Source organism: Clytia hemisphaerica, unplaced genomic scaffold (genome assembly GCF_902728285.1).
Source record: "Clytia hemisphaerica strain Z4C2 unplaced genomic scaffold, Clytia hemisphaerica genome assembly, whole genome shotgun sequence".
NCBI classification, from domain to species: Eukaryota; Metazoa; Cnidaria; class Hydrozoa; order Leptothecata; family Clytiidae; genus Clytia; species Clytia hemisphaerica.
The window spans coordinates 122549-134994 of NW_027103281.1; the positions used below are offsets into that span (position 1 = coordinate 122549).

Below are 12446 nucleotides of genomic sequence, written 5' to 3' on the forward strand. Positions count from 1 at the left end.
TGTTTTTCTTATTATATATAAAATAAAGTTTGTTTTTCCAATGTAAAATAAAGTTTGGTTTTTAATTCAAATTTCTTTATTTAAATTTCGATACTTAGTAGATAAATATTAAGTGAGCTGAATATGACGAGTAAGTTAAGTAAGCTGAGTCGATTTCGTAAGCTGAGTAATCTGTTAATGTCGCAAGTTTTGATTAGCCGAGTAATCTAGTAATTCCGAGTTATATAGTAATTCCATGCAATCTAGTAATTCCGAGTGTAATCTAGTAATGCCAGGTAATCTGGTGATGCCAAGTAATCTGAGGTAGGTTGGTTGAAGGGTTTAACCCTTCAGTAGGGGTTTAGTAACCCTTTGGTCTTGAAATCTGTAAAAAGAAATAAAAAAGGAATTTAGAAAGATGTATACTATTCATCATCATATCAATTGGAAATTAATTAGTCAAAGAAAATATTTACATGCAAAGTTATTCAAGAAAAATCACAAAAAGCCAGTCAAATTCATGGCACATGCTGATAAAAATAAATTTCGTTTACGAGAAAGCTCTTGTCTATTTACTTACTGGGAACTTTTTTCCATGAAAACAGTTAAAATCTGAGCAGAATTACTGTATGAAAAGTTTTCCTGGCCTTTTTTTCTTATACAAATAGAACACTTAAAGGGTTCAGAGATGGTTTCTATTATGAACAGTTAACAATAGAAAAGACAAAGATGGAGTTTCCTAAGAAGTTCTTGTTCATCATCCAGCTTCGCTATTACATATTCCTGCTGCAAGCAATGAAAAGTGATGTCAAGTTAGACCTATGCTTTCGATTCCCCCTCTATCTCAGTAAGTACCAACCTGAATAAATCAGTCATAATGATGGGTAAGACAGAGATGACAACTGATCAGGAGTTGTCCACGCAGTTGGTTTTCAAGCTGAAAAGAAGAAATATTAATTTAACATCAAAGAATTTGAAAATTTACCAATTTTATAACCATTTTGAAGTAGATGAAAGGTTGTTCTAATAATATTTCTGCTATGTTGTTTATTCTATGTACCTAAAGGGAACTAATTTTCACGATCCGTGAAAAAATCAGAAAAATTGCATTTTGCGGGAATTAAAGTTTTTGCGGTTAGTTCAATTCTAAAATTTTCACAGTTGATCCTGGTGTAACACATAAAAATTACAATAATAATTTTTGAGAAAAACCGTGAAAATTAGTTCCAAAAGTTTAAAAAAAGACGCAATGAATTCCCAACATTTTGTAAGAAAAGGCAGTGTGCTGGCCAATGAAAAAAGAGTTTTTTTATCAAAGCTAATTCAAAACTGTACTTTTAAAGTTGCAAATTTGTGCGCAAAGGTGAAAGCAAGTGAAATTGTATGCTTTCAGTGAAGTTTGTGGACGAAATCAGAAAGAAATTGGCTAAAAAGATTTTCGTCACAATACTTGCTTTTTTATCGGCATGTAGTTGAAACTGCTCCCCCTCCCCTAATCGGCCAAATGCCGATAAGAAATTCGAAAATCTTTCGTCAAAGACCCCAAAAACAATGATAAAGCCATGCATAATTACTGTATCGTGCATATTGTAATAATTATGCATGGTTTTATCATTGTTTTTCTGCTGGACTACATAATTATTCAACAGGGTGGCCTCTTTGAAAAAAGGTCTATGTATTCAAACACAGCCAAATTGACTGTCCAAAATTTTACTAGGCAATGGTTGTGGCCGTTCTCTCCTTTGTCATGCTCGTTTTCGGGGTAGAGCGGAAGAAAAAGCAAGAGGAAAACCGGGCAATTAATGTCTACCCCCATATCGCCCTGGAAATTTCTGGGGGTTGCCAGGGACATGCGTTAATGATTGGTTTGATTGACTGTCAATTACGTTTGATTCGTTCGATTCATGGACAATGATGTTCGATTGCATTTGATCAGACAAGGCCGCGACCACAGAATTCCCTCTATCAAGCACTGCCCTTCTATTAAGCGTCGTCCCCTATTTAAAAAGCGCGCACCTAAAATTAATATCCAATTGATTCAATTATATCTCATAATTGAACGGCAATAAATCCTGGGTAATATTTGATTGCGATTAAATTGTATTCGACAATCGAATTAATTGCATCATTCAACTGCGTTCGATTGACATTGTCTGGAAACGGGCATTGGGCTGCTCCAGTTTAAGTCTGTTATAAGGCGGTGGACGACACAAGTTTTCCGAGGTAAAATGCTTTTTCGAAAGTACTGGATTACCAATAGCGAATCATTTTATAGCAGAAAAATCTTGAATCTGATATTGTCAGATTATCTAATCCTGACCACCCCTTTCTAATCCTGACCTACCTCTAATACTAATTTACAGAAAATACTGTCTTTACTTTAAAAACTTTAATTGAATAGTATGAAGAAGAACTAATCTACTAAAATACCATCTAAATTTGGAAAAATTGTTTGTTTTAGAGGTAGGTCGGGATTAGAAAGGGGTGGTCAGGATTAGACGTTTTGTGGCCTACTCGATCTGAAAAATTTATATTCCAAAAAAAAATACATACCTCTTGTTTTACAAATGAGCAAGCAGCAAACAACACAGTAAAAGGATGAATAATCACGAAAAATAACGATTGTATATCAATAAATCTGTAAACAGCAACAATCAATGAAACAACAGCGTCTGAAAATGTCAGAGTTGGTTCTGGTTGGTCTGATATTTCAGGAGGAGAAAAAAACTTTGTCTCCACTTAATCCGCCATTTTGAGCTATAAAATGCAATGTGCGCGAGATCTACAACAACAACAACTTAGATAGACTAGTAACTAGTCGTGCTCAGGCATTTTAAGGCCTGTCCGAATTTTCCGTAATTTTTAAACACCAATAGCACTCGCCAAGAGGTGTTCATTCATACCTTTTTGGAAGCGTATTAGGGTGTAGAATATGAAAAGTGCTGTTCAATAATTGTTTTGCTTGCCTAAATAAAGATAAATGAATAAATATTGCAAAAAATGTAAAAATGCTGACGTCAGCAAAACTTATTTTTTGAATAACTTTTGATTGGCTTAACTTTAGATGCTGAAATTTTAACCAAAGTAGGACATTATGAATAGGCACATTTTAAATAAAAAAATATTTTGAAATTTTGCTGACGTCAGCATATTTTTGCAAAAATGCGTTTTTTACTTATTTCTGCTGACGTCATCAAATTTCTAAAAAAAAAATTAATCCAAAATGTGCTTTTCAATATTCTCTTGCATTCTGCAAAATTTCAGCATCTAAAATTAAGCCAATCAAAAGTTATTTAAAAAATAAGTTTTGCTGACGTCAGCATTTTTACATTTTTTGCATTATTTATCCATATATCTTTATTTAGGCAAACAAAACAATTATCGAACAGCACTTTTCATATTCTACACCCTAATACGCTTCCAAAAAGGTATGAATGAACACCTCTTGGCGAGTGCTATTGGTGTTTAAAAATTACAGAAAATTTGGACATGCCTTAAAATGCCTGAGTGGTATTTCAGTCTGCAGCTCCACTTGCAACAGACTCACTCCCTTCACTGAATACAATACGCAATACGGACACTTGCTAGTCTACAATTTAGAAGGAGCGCGGTTTTTGTAAAAACGAAAACGAAAGTGGGACGGACAAACAGACAGTTGCTTTTGAAAGGCCCGTTCGCTAACGCTGGGCCAATAAGTTTATGTACATGGTTAGGTTAAAATAAGTTATCGGACTTTTTACATGTTATGTACATGGCTTTGGAATAAATTAGGTATCAAATATACGATTAATATATGAGATTTTTCAAATTAAGGTTTAAAGATTTAATAGGCTGAACAATGAATATTTGATTTGGGAAATCGACAAAAACTGTGAGAAAGTGTTGAATAACTTTAAACTGCTTTTATTCAAAATTGTGTCGCTGCAAGCGATTTAGAGCACATTCAAGATCGGCCAGGATCGGCCAAGTAATTATACGGCCCAAATCGGCCTAGTTCGGCCAGGTCCGGTTCGGATCGGCCAAGTCCGGTCTGGATCGGCCAATAACGGCCAGGTTTGGTTTTGTTAAGTTACAAACCTGATAAAACAAAAACAGTGATGTTCGGCCAATGTAAGACCGGTCTAGGCCGATATGGTCCGGTCCAGGCCGATACGAACCGGTCCAGAACGTTTTACGGTAGCCGAAATACTGATTAGAAGCAAAATTGTTTTCAAACAGTTTTTTCATCGTAAATCACATACTCTCCTGTATTTTATAACCTTGACTCACTCTCTTTTATGAATCCATTTAGAAAAGATTATTAGAAATCCTCCTTAGAATAGAATTGCACTGTGTCCCTTCGTTAGTTTATTTAGACATCCTTGTCTCATTTACATATATCCCCCCTGTTATAAATTGCATGTCAATATTTTTCTTCGTATTTCATACACAGCTAATAAAGTAACACCAAAACCAAAAGGAACAATTGTTTGTTTCGACCTTTTAACTAACGACAGCTTAATCTCTCAAAAAGAAACTGTTACTCGCCTTTTCCTTTGCTGATATTCCGATAATACAGTACTTGATAATTTATAATCTTAATTTTTAGCTCATGAAAAATTATTCTCGAACGGTTTTCACTCTAGTGAAAATATAAAAATAAAAATACTTCCACCTTCTTCCTTCTGTTGTAGTACTTTTCCTTTTGCTTTTGTTTTGATTTTAGAGTCAGAGACTTTTCAAAACATTTGAACGTTCTCTGGAGTTCATTCGAACACTTAACAAAAAGATTCGAAAGTTTTTAGGCACTCGAAATTGTAAACAAAAAATACCGTCATACGAAAAAGATTTGCTTGTTTGTTTTCAGACCGGACTTGGCCGAATTTGGCCGATTTGGGCCAGTCTAGATCGGCTTTTGTTTAGAGAAAAGATTAGGAAACATGGTTCAGCTAAGATCGGCCTAGATTGGCCCAGATCGGTCAACATCGGCCAAATTCGGCCAGGAACGGTCCAGACCGGTCCATATCGGCCAAAAGTTCGGCTTTTTAAGGATCGGCCTATTTTCAATCTGCTCCAAATCGCGTGCAGGGACACAATTTATCTATGCAAACTATGATATTGCCTCGGAATGAGGGTGCGATTGGCTACTAGGTGGTCTTTTATGTTCATATAGAATTCGTCCAACAAAATAAAAAAAACTTGAATACCCTTACTAATTTTGGGGAAAACTTATTTGAACGGGGAAGCAATATTTTTTAGTTTTGGCTTTAAAGTTAATTTCCACCATCTGCTCCCTTAAGGTATTAATTGTTATTAGCATTGACAGCAAGTCTTGCCACCTTTTGTTTATAGATCCAGTGCCAGGTCTATTAATGTTTGTCAAGTAATTTCGCATTGCAGTATGTAAATGCGTCTCCTTATACGTGCCTCGATGTCTTTTATTGCCGACGTACTCTGAAAAAAAAAGAGAAAATATAATCATTTAAGTTACAATATAAATTCATAGCTTTAATTTATCTATGAGATTGAGTAAGAGATTGTATTGTTCGTCCCAACGGGGGGTGAATGAACTGGCTTCCTGGGATTTTTCATATCTTTTTTTCCCTGGAAGAGCCATATACATTACAATGAGACGAAACTTCTTTTCGCAGTCAATAGATTTTAAATTCCTAAGATAAAATATGTCTCAATATAATTTGCAGTAGAGACAATTGCACAACACTTACCATGGTGATTTGTCCCTTGTGATACATAAAATGATTTTTTTATGAATGATGAAAAGTAGTTTTAACAAAATCCTCTGGGAGTTGATCAGCAAGACAAAACGAGGCAAGTGATGTTCGCAACGTAATTTCTGAAGTCTATTTCAAACTTCATTTTCCTTATTTTTTGATTTTTTTTCTATGATATTTAATAGTTTCTTCTGTGAAATTCCACTCTAGAATATCTTTTCAGCAAGCACAAATCCGCTATTCAATTCAAATTCTATCTAAAGTCACAGCCTTTTTAGTTTCAGCTGCAAATTATATCGAGACAAATATTAATCGAGAAGAGAAATCAAATAAAAAAGACGTAAAATTTGGCATGAGGATTTTACTCATATACAATTTGTCCTGAAAAAAAGGGACATGGCTCAGATAAAGAAGTAAACCTCGTGCCAAATTTAACGTGATGATTTTATAGTGCCGCAGGATCAGGAGCTTATCCAACCCCATTATAAACAATATGTAATTTAATTTATTTTATGTTGTTGTATTTTAATGACACTTTCATCAAACTTTTACCATCAAAGCGTCGTAAAAAGTAAAGTATGTATTAAGTATATACTAACTTTTAATTATTGCCATCTTCACTATCGGCAAGCCAGGCTTCGTTGTCAGTGGTCCTTGACCTTTAACGGTGCATTCCTCGAATTCTTGCGTCGTTAGAATTTCGTCCATTATTTTTCTTGCGGCCTCTTTAAAGTTTGATGCCTCATCCGCAATTTTGACAAGCTTCCGCTAAAATCCAAAAATTATTTGTTAAAACAGGTTAAAATAGAAACTACTAGACGGTTCCTGTCGTCGTAAACGCCGGTTTACCTTGTGGTTTAGCATCAAAAGCCCTTAGGATGATAAAGCTGGTATTGTTCATGCTTTATTTTAAGGGAAATTCGAATTAGTTTTCGTCAACCACGGGAGTGCATCGAGTAGTTGGAAGATTTCTCGTAAATACCTTTTTATGCTTGAGAGAATTGAATGAGAGAATGTGACCCGAATGTGACTTGAAATCTTCACCATGAAATTAGCTTTTAGTAAACAATAAACTGTCAATTATGAGAGTTTTTTCAGGAAGTTTGAAGACGATTTCAGCTAGCTTAATCGAAAACGGGAACTAATTGAAACACCAAAATGAGAGCATCAAATGTATCATCAGTGTATAAAAATGGAAAAGATATAAAAATTGTTACTGTATTTATGAATAATTTGAGGTCAAAATAACGCGCTTTAAAAGATGAAATAATAGACACTTTGATTTCAAAACAATTGTGGGCATATCCCAACTTACAAGACAACATTTTATATCCACTACTGTATTTAAAATTTCCAAAACTTACGCGATCGTAATTTTGTATTTGGAACCATTCATCCATTTTTTCCTCCTTAAATGGCAAATTGAAAATTTGTTGGTATGAGGACTTCTTTAGTATTAGGTTGACTTTTTTAACTTATTTTGTTCCCGACAGTGCAAAATTAATTTTGCCTAGTAGACCAAATAAAAAAAATAGACATCTAAGCTGGTGTGATGGCATAGCATAAGTTAGTACCATTAGTAAAATAGGGAGGGAGAAAAAACTTACATTGTAAGAAGTATTCTTTGATCCAGGAAAGTTTTGTGTCAGTTGAAGGACCGTTTTTATGAGACTTTCCTGTCTGTTCTCAAGTACGGCAACTCTTTCAAATAACCTATGAGTAAAACAAAATTAATCAACAACAAAATACTTAATACAAAATACGGACAGACAAGCTCTCTTTTAGGCTACGTCATATATTCCTTCATTTCACGCGTAAAACTCCTACTCTTCGAGTTTCGAAACATAAGCCAATCAGCTGTGTTTTGAACATTCTTTTATTTGAAATCTCTATTGATAGTTGCCGCCTATAGTAGTGCCTATAGACTCAGAGTAAAGCCTAAAAGCCTGGAGCTGTCTATTGTGTAGACTAGCTCTCTTTTGACAACGTTACTCAGAAAAAAAGTCTAGCAATGATTTTATTTAACTTTAGAAAAATGTATATTCCTTAATTTTGTTTTCTCATACTTACTTTGTAACAATATCATCATTTCCTCTTTTGTTTGCTTGAAGAGGTGGGGTGCCATTTTCCAAAATCTGTTTTAAGAAGTTCGAGCTAAATTAAAAATGAAACAGAAGTGACGATTACATGCGGCGTTCATTTAAAAGCCTGTAACTTATTAAGAAATGATAAAAACACACCTCCTAGTCTCATCTCACATATCAGAGCATCACGATACATTAAGAAAGTCTCGTAAAAGTGACGGTCTACGTTTTGGCCTACTAGTCTTCAAATGGTCTTCTTTCAAAATGAAAGAACTTTTTTAAGAGTCTCAAAATATCAATAAAATCAAAGCCACTTTCCCTAGTCAGTACGGGAATCTTCCCGAAACGGCAACAGTTTTCCGATCGAGTACCGATCGAGTACCGATCGAGTAACGTTACTCGAACGAGTAACAGAAATTTCGTAGATTACGCTGTTACTAAATTGAGTAACTCGTTTTTTTTTTTTTTTTTTTTTTCTTGTTCTCTTTTGCCACCAATAATCTGGTATATATCAGTATATATAATAAGTCTCTGAAGGTAAATATTTACATTTAAAAAAAAAAAAGAGAAAAATCCTAAATATATCTAGAAAAAAAATAAGTTTTCGTTTTTTAAAGTGCGTGCGAACAGAATAGTGATCAGTAGACCACTAAGGGCGAAAAGCGGGCTCTGGGAAGAAACAACACTCCGTTACGGGGCCTATCCGCAGGCGAGGGTTGTTTCTCCCGAGATTACGTTCCGTCCGGACTGTAGGAATCTCCCTCTTGATAAACAAAAACAAAGTAGAACCTAACCGATTGAGATACTAATATTCAGCAGGAGATTCCCCGAAAATGTAAACATAGGACAAAACAGGCAGAAACAGGACGGAGGTCCTAAAGAATTCTGTCCTGGAGCTATGGAAAATGCAAATGGATTAGTTGGGAGTGAAAACTCACAAGGAGTATGTAGTGACCTTAAGTGATATAAAACCTAACATTGTATAATTATATTATTCAGTAGACCAATATATCATAAAATAAACTAGATTCATCTTTGAATTTTTGCCTCTAGGAGGGCCTTGAATGCAACTCTATGTTCGTATACGTGCCAGTTTTCTAAGTGAGTTTTGCAGCTGGTGATTTCAAGGTTTTCTGAGTCTTCAGGTAGCTTCATAAACTGTATATTTGGTTTGTTTCCTATTAGGGTAGAGACAATGGACAAGTCATTTTGAGCATACAATTGAAAGACTGTATCGATTGAAGAGTAGGATCTTTGAGCGCTATCCAGGGTTGCTAGGTGTAGAAGATAGTTTCGTAACATGTTGCATTTGAGTAGTTGATGTGGTAGTAGCATTGCACGTTTCTTGATTAACGCTGAAGTGTCTGGTATTTTGTAGATCTGACTGATAAGATTTCGACTGTGCTTGGAGACTCCCATAAGTGCTTTGAGGCTTGACCTAGCTTGGGCTTCTAGTTGTGCGATGTCGGAGTTGGACAGTTTAACAATTTCTAATCCGTAGAGCAGCTTTGGTATAACAACGGTGTTGAAGACATGTACTATGGTGTTTGGGTGAGTGTTTCTGATTCCTGCTGAGATCAAGGAGGAAGTAACGGCCCAAAGTTCAGATAAACGTACATCTTTGTGATGGTTAAGTTTGAGTTAAGTTAAGTTTTGTTATTCGGTGGGGAAACGTTTTTATATAACTAGCTAGAAATTCTACTAGGAGATTGATTTCTAGTCTTTCAGACTATACTACTTTCTTAATATTCTGTTTCAGCAATTTAAGCGCCATATCAGTTTGTACAGGTTGAGCAGTAAAAGCACTAAGTCTAAGTGTCGATTTTCTTGAATTAACTCATCACCATGAGATAAATAATCATTGACTCTTCATCAATAAAAGGTTATCATCACTTTAAAGAAGAACCCATCATCAAATTGAAATGTTTGTGGAGGAAGACAACAATAACAAATATGACCGCACTGCAATGATGGTAAAAATGCCTCAAGAAGCCGGTATTCCATCTGCGCTGTTAGACGTTGTTGTCAGAGAAGCAAAAGGCAAAGAAGAAGAACAAACCCTAAGAAGTAATGCTGGAAAGGATGTTGGTCACGTTCCAGCAAATTTATGTGGTGTGTTTAGAAAATTGCTTGCTAATGCTCTTGTGAAAGAAGTCAAATGTATTTCTTTGAAAGACCCAACTATAAGCAGGCTACCCCATGTTAGTCAGTCTTTTAAGAGAAATCGAAATGGTCTTAAAGGATTAAACCGAAGAGGAGGCGGTGGAATAATCCCTTGTAGATACAAACTGTGCTGTTATGACTCTACATATGAAAGGGTTAAAAATGAATTGCCAGAACTTATATTGAAAATAAATCAGCATGGTGGAAGTGAAACGATTAGATATGAGTGAAATGTAAAATGGTAGATATTTTAAAGTATTTGTTTATGTGGCATTTTATTATCTTCATGACTCTTTATCTTTACTTTGTTTATTCACTATAATTTTGTATTATTGTGTTGTTTATAAAAAAAGAGTGCTATGATTCGTGATTTTGTTATTCTATTTCCCTTCTATTTTCATGATTATTCTTTATTCATTTAAAAGATCGTTGGTCAGTAATTACTTGCTTTTTTTTCCTCGCAGATTTAAAAAATTGAAAACAAATATTGGTATGAATAACAATGACAAAGGTGACAAAAAAGCTGAATATAGAAGGCAAAGTGGTCGGTTAAACACAAAGCAAAATCGGAAGAGAGATTCCTCAGGCCGCTTCAAGGTAAATAGCGGCTCGCTGATCCACGACTAGGCGAATGACGACTCGCCAAAAATTGACTTGAATAAAAAAAAGAAAATATCAATCGATGTATACAACGACTTGCTCAAAAAACTTATAATTGACGATTCAACCTCAACTATTTGTCAAGAATGTGTGAATCAGGCTTCAATAGTAACTAATGAAACAAATGACACTGAACTTGAGGGAGAATATTCTAATAGTGATTCCGACGACATCCTTCTTGAAAAAGCGTTTGACGTCAGATTAAAGAAGCTATTAGGAGTGATATCCTTTTTATTTCTGAACAAGGTTCGAAAAAAACATTGGTGGTATTAAAGACTTGATAGAACACAACGCAACTAAATGGCTGTCCGAACGACCGCACGAGCTCATCAATCTTGTTTGTAATATCTGTGATATTGACATCAATGAAGCTAATGACAAAAAGGTTAATATTATTGAAAAGATAGTTGAGCTCATTTACTTTTGTCGGGATCCAAAATTAGTATTGACTAATCATTTCCTGGAAAGTTTGATGTCTTATCAGCTAACAAACTGCAAAGCGTTTGCCAATTTCATGGCAAGTCGGATGCCCGGTGGGTCGTACTCATTCATTCAAAATTGGCTTGACGACCAAAGTATTGAAAAGATTCCATTCCCAGATGGGTTGGCAAAAGCAACTTTCGACAACAATCAAAAAGTCGGCAAGACGTACCTCATTAAAGGTGACAATACCGTACCAACAATCGTTATGACAAGTCATTTGAATATAATCTTCGATCCCAAAAGCGAATTACAAAGTGACGAAAAAAAGAAACCAGATGAATGGATGTTTGAAGAGGTTGATAAACATAAGAGGGACGAACTTATAGCGAAACTTACGCAACAAAGTGAAGAATTTCGTGAATTACGTGATGGTTTTTTGGGAGATATAATTGCTCTTGCTGTTAAGCAACTAGATGAAAACAAAGAAGATTATGTCGATAAAATTGCTGATATAATGAAAACTGTGGATAGTGGAAAGGTAAAATGCACTAAATGTGGTGCCGAAAACGCTTTGAGCAGTAGATCATGTAAAGAAAACTCGAGTTGTGGTGGAAAACTTAAAAAACCATCGCCAGATGAGTTATTAAAATCCAAAATTTCATTGAAACCTTACGATGCATTTAGAGAAGTTGAATTCACCGATACGAAGTTTGAAAGTCATGTAGGGGAACCTGATTTCCTCAACCCTAATAGTTATGCCAACATCATAAAAGTTTTGAGAAACATTGGGAGGAGAGCTGGAATTTCAAATTATGTTTCTGATGGAAAAAGACACTGGCTTTTCGTAGAATGTGATGGATTGCCCTGCACCACTGTTCGTGACTTAATTCAAAATGTATGGTACTGTTCTTCTTGTTCAGATTCTTACTACAAGCTAGAATCATTTGAAGAGCACAAGTGGTCCATTTTAGGCAAAGCAAAGCCTAAGCGCGAGTTTGATTGGCTAGTACCAACCTTTGGCCTATTGCATTTTGAGATGAATGCGGCCAGGTCCTTCTTGAAACTTAATTGGGAGGTTTTTGTTAAAGAGTTCGGGTGTGAACTTGGATTTACATCTCCGAAGCAGCAAAACTATCTTCAAAAAGGATCAGATCATCACAAAACCTGGCATTTTTTAGAGATTATGTTTATTGCGAAGCGAATATACATGAGCGAAGCAGTTTTGCTATAGTGTGCATGTACCTTTAAATTCTATATACCCAGGGGAGCGCAAGACGAAAAACAAAATTTAGTTCCCATCTATTAAATGTGGATTATTATTCACATCCCTGTTGTTTTCATCCAGGTAGGAGGCTTTTCAATATCGATTTGGTAGATTGTATTTAGGATAGTTTCGTCCAAAAAAGGAACCACTCTACGGCGCCGA

At 35.2% G+C, this 12446-nt stretch overlaps 1 long non-coding RNA gene across 1 annotated transcript; it reads right to left on the minus strand.

Moving 5' to 3' along the window:
• Positions 1-252: 252 nt before the first annotated feature.
• Positions 253-2665, minus strand: LOC136802629 (uncharacterized). Its single transcript, XR_010846026.1, has 3 exons — positions 2533-2665; positions 839-916; positions 253-364 (listed from the first exon to the last, which is right to left on the minus strand). It is a non-coding gene; the product is annotated as an uncharacterized lncRNA (long non-coding RNA).
• Positions 2666-12446: the final 9781 nt, after the last annotated feature.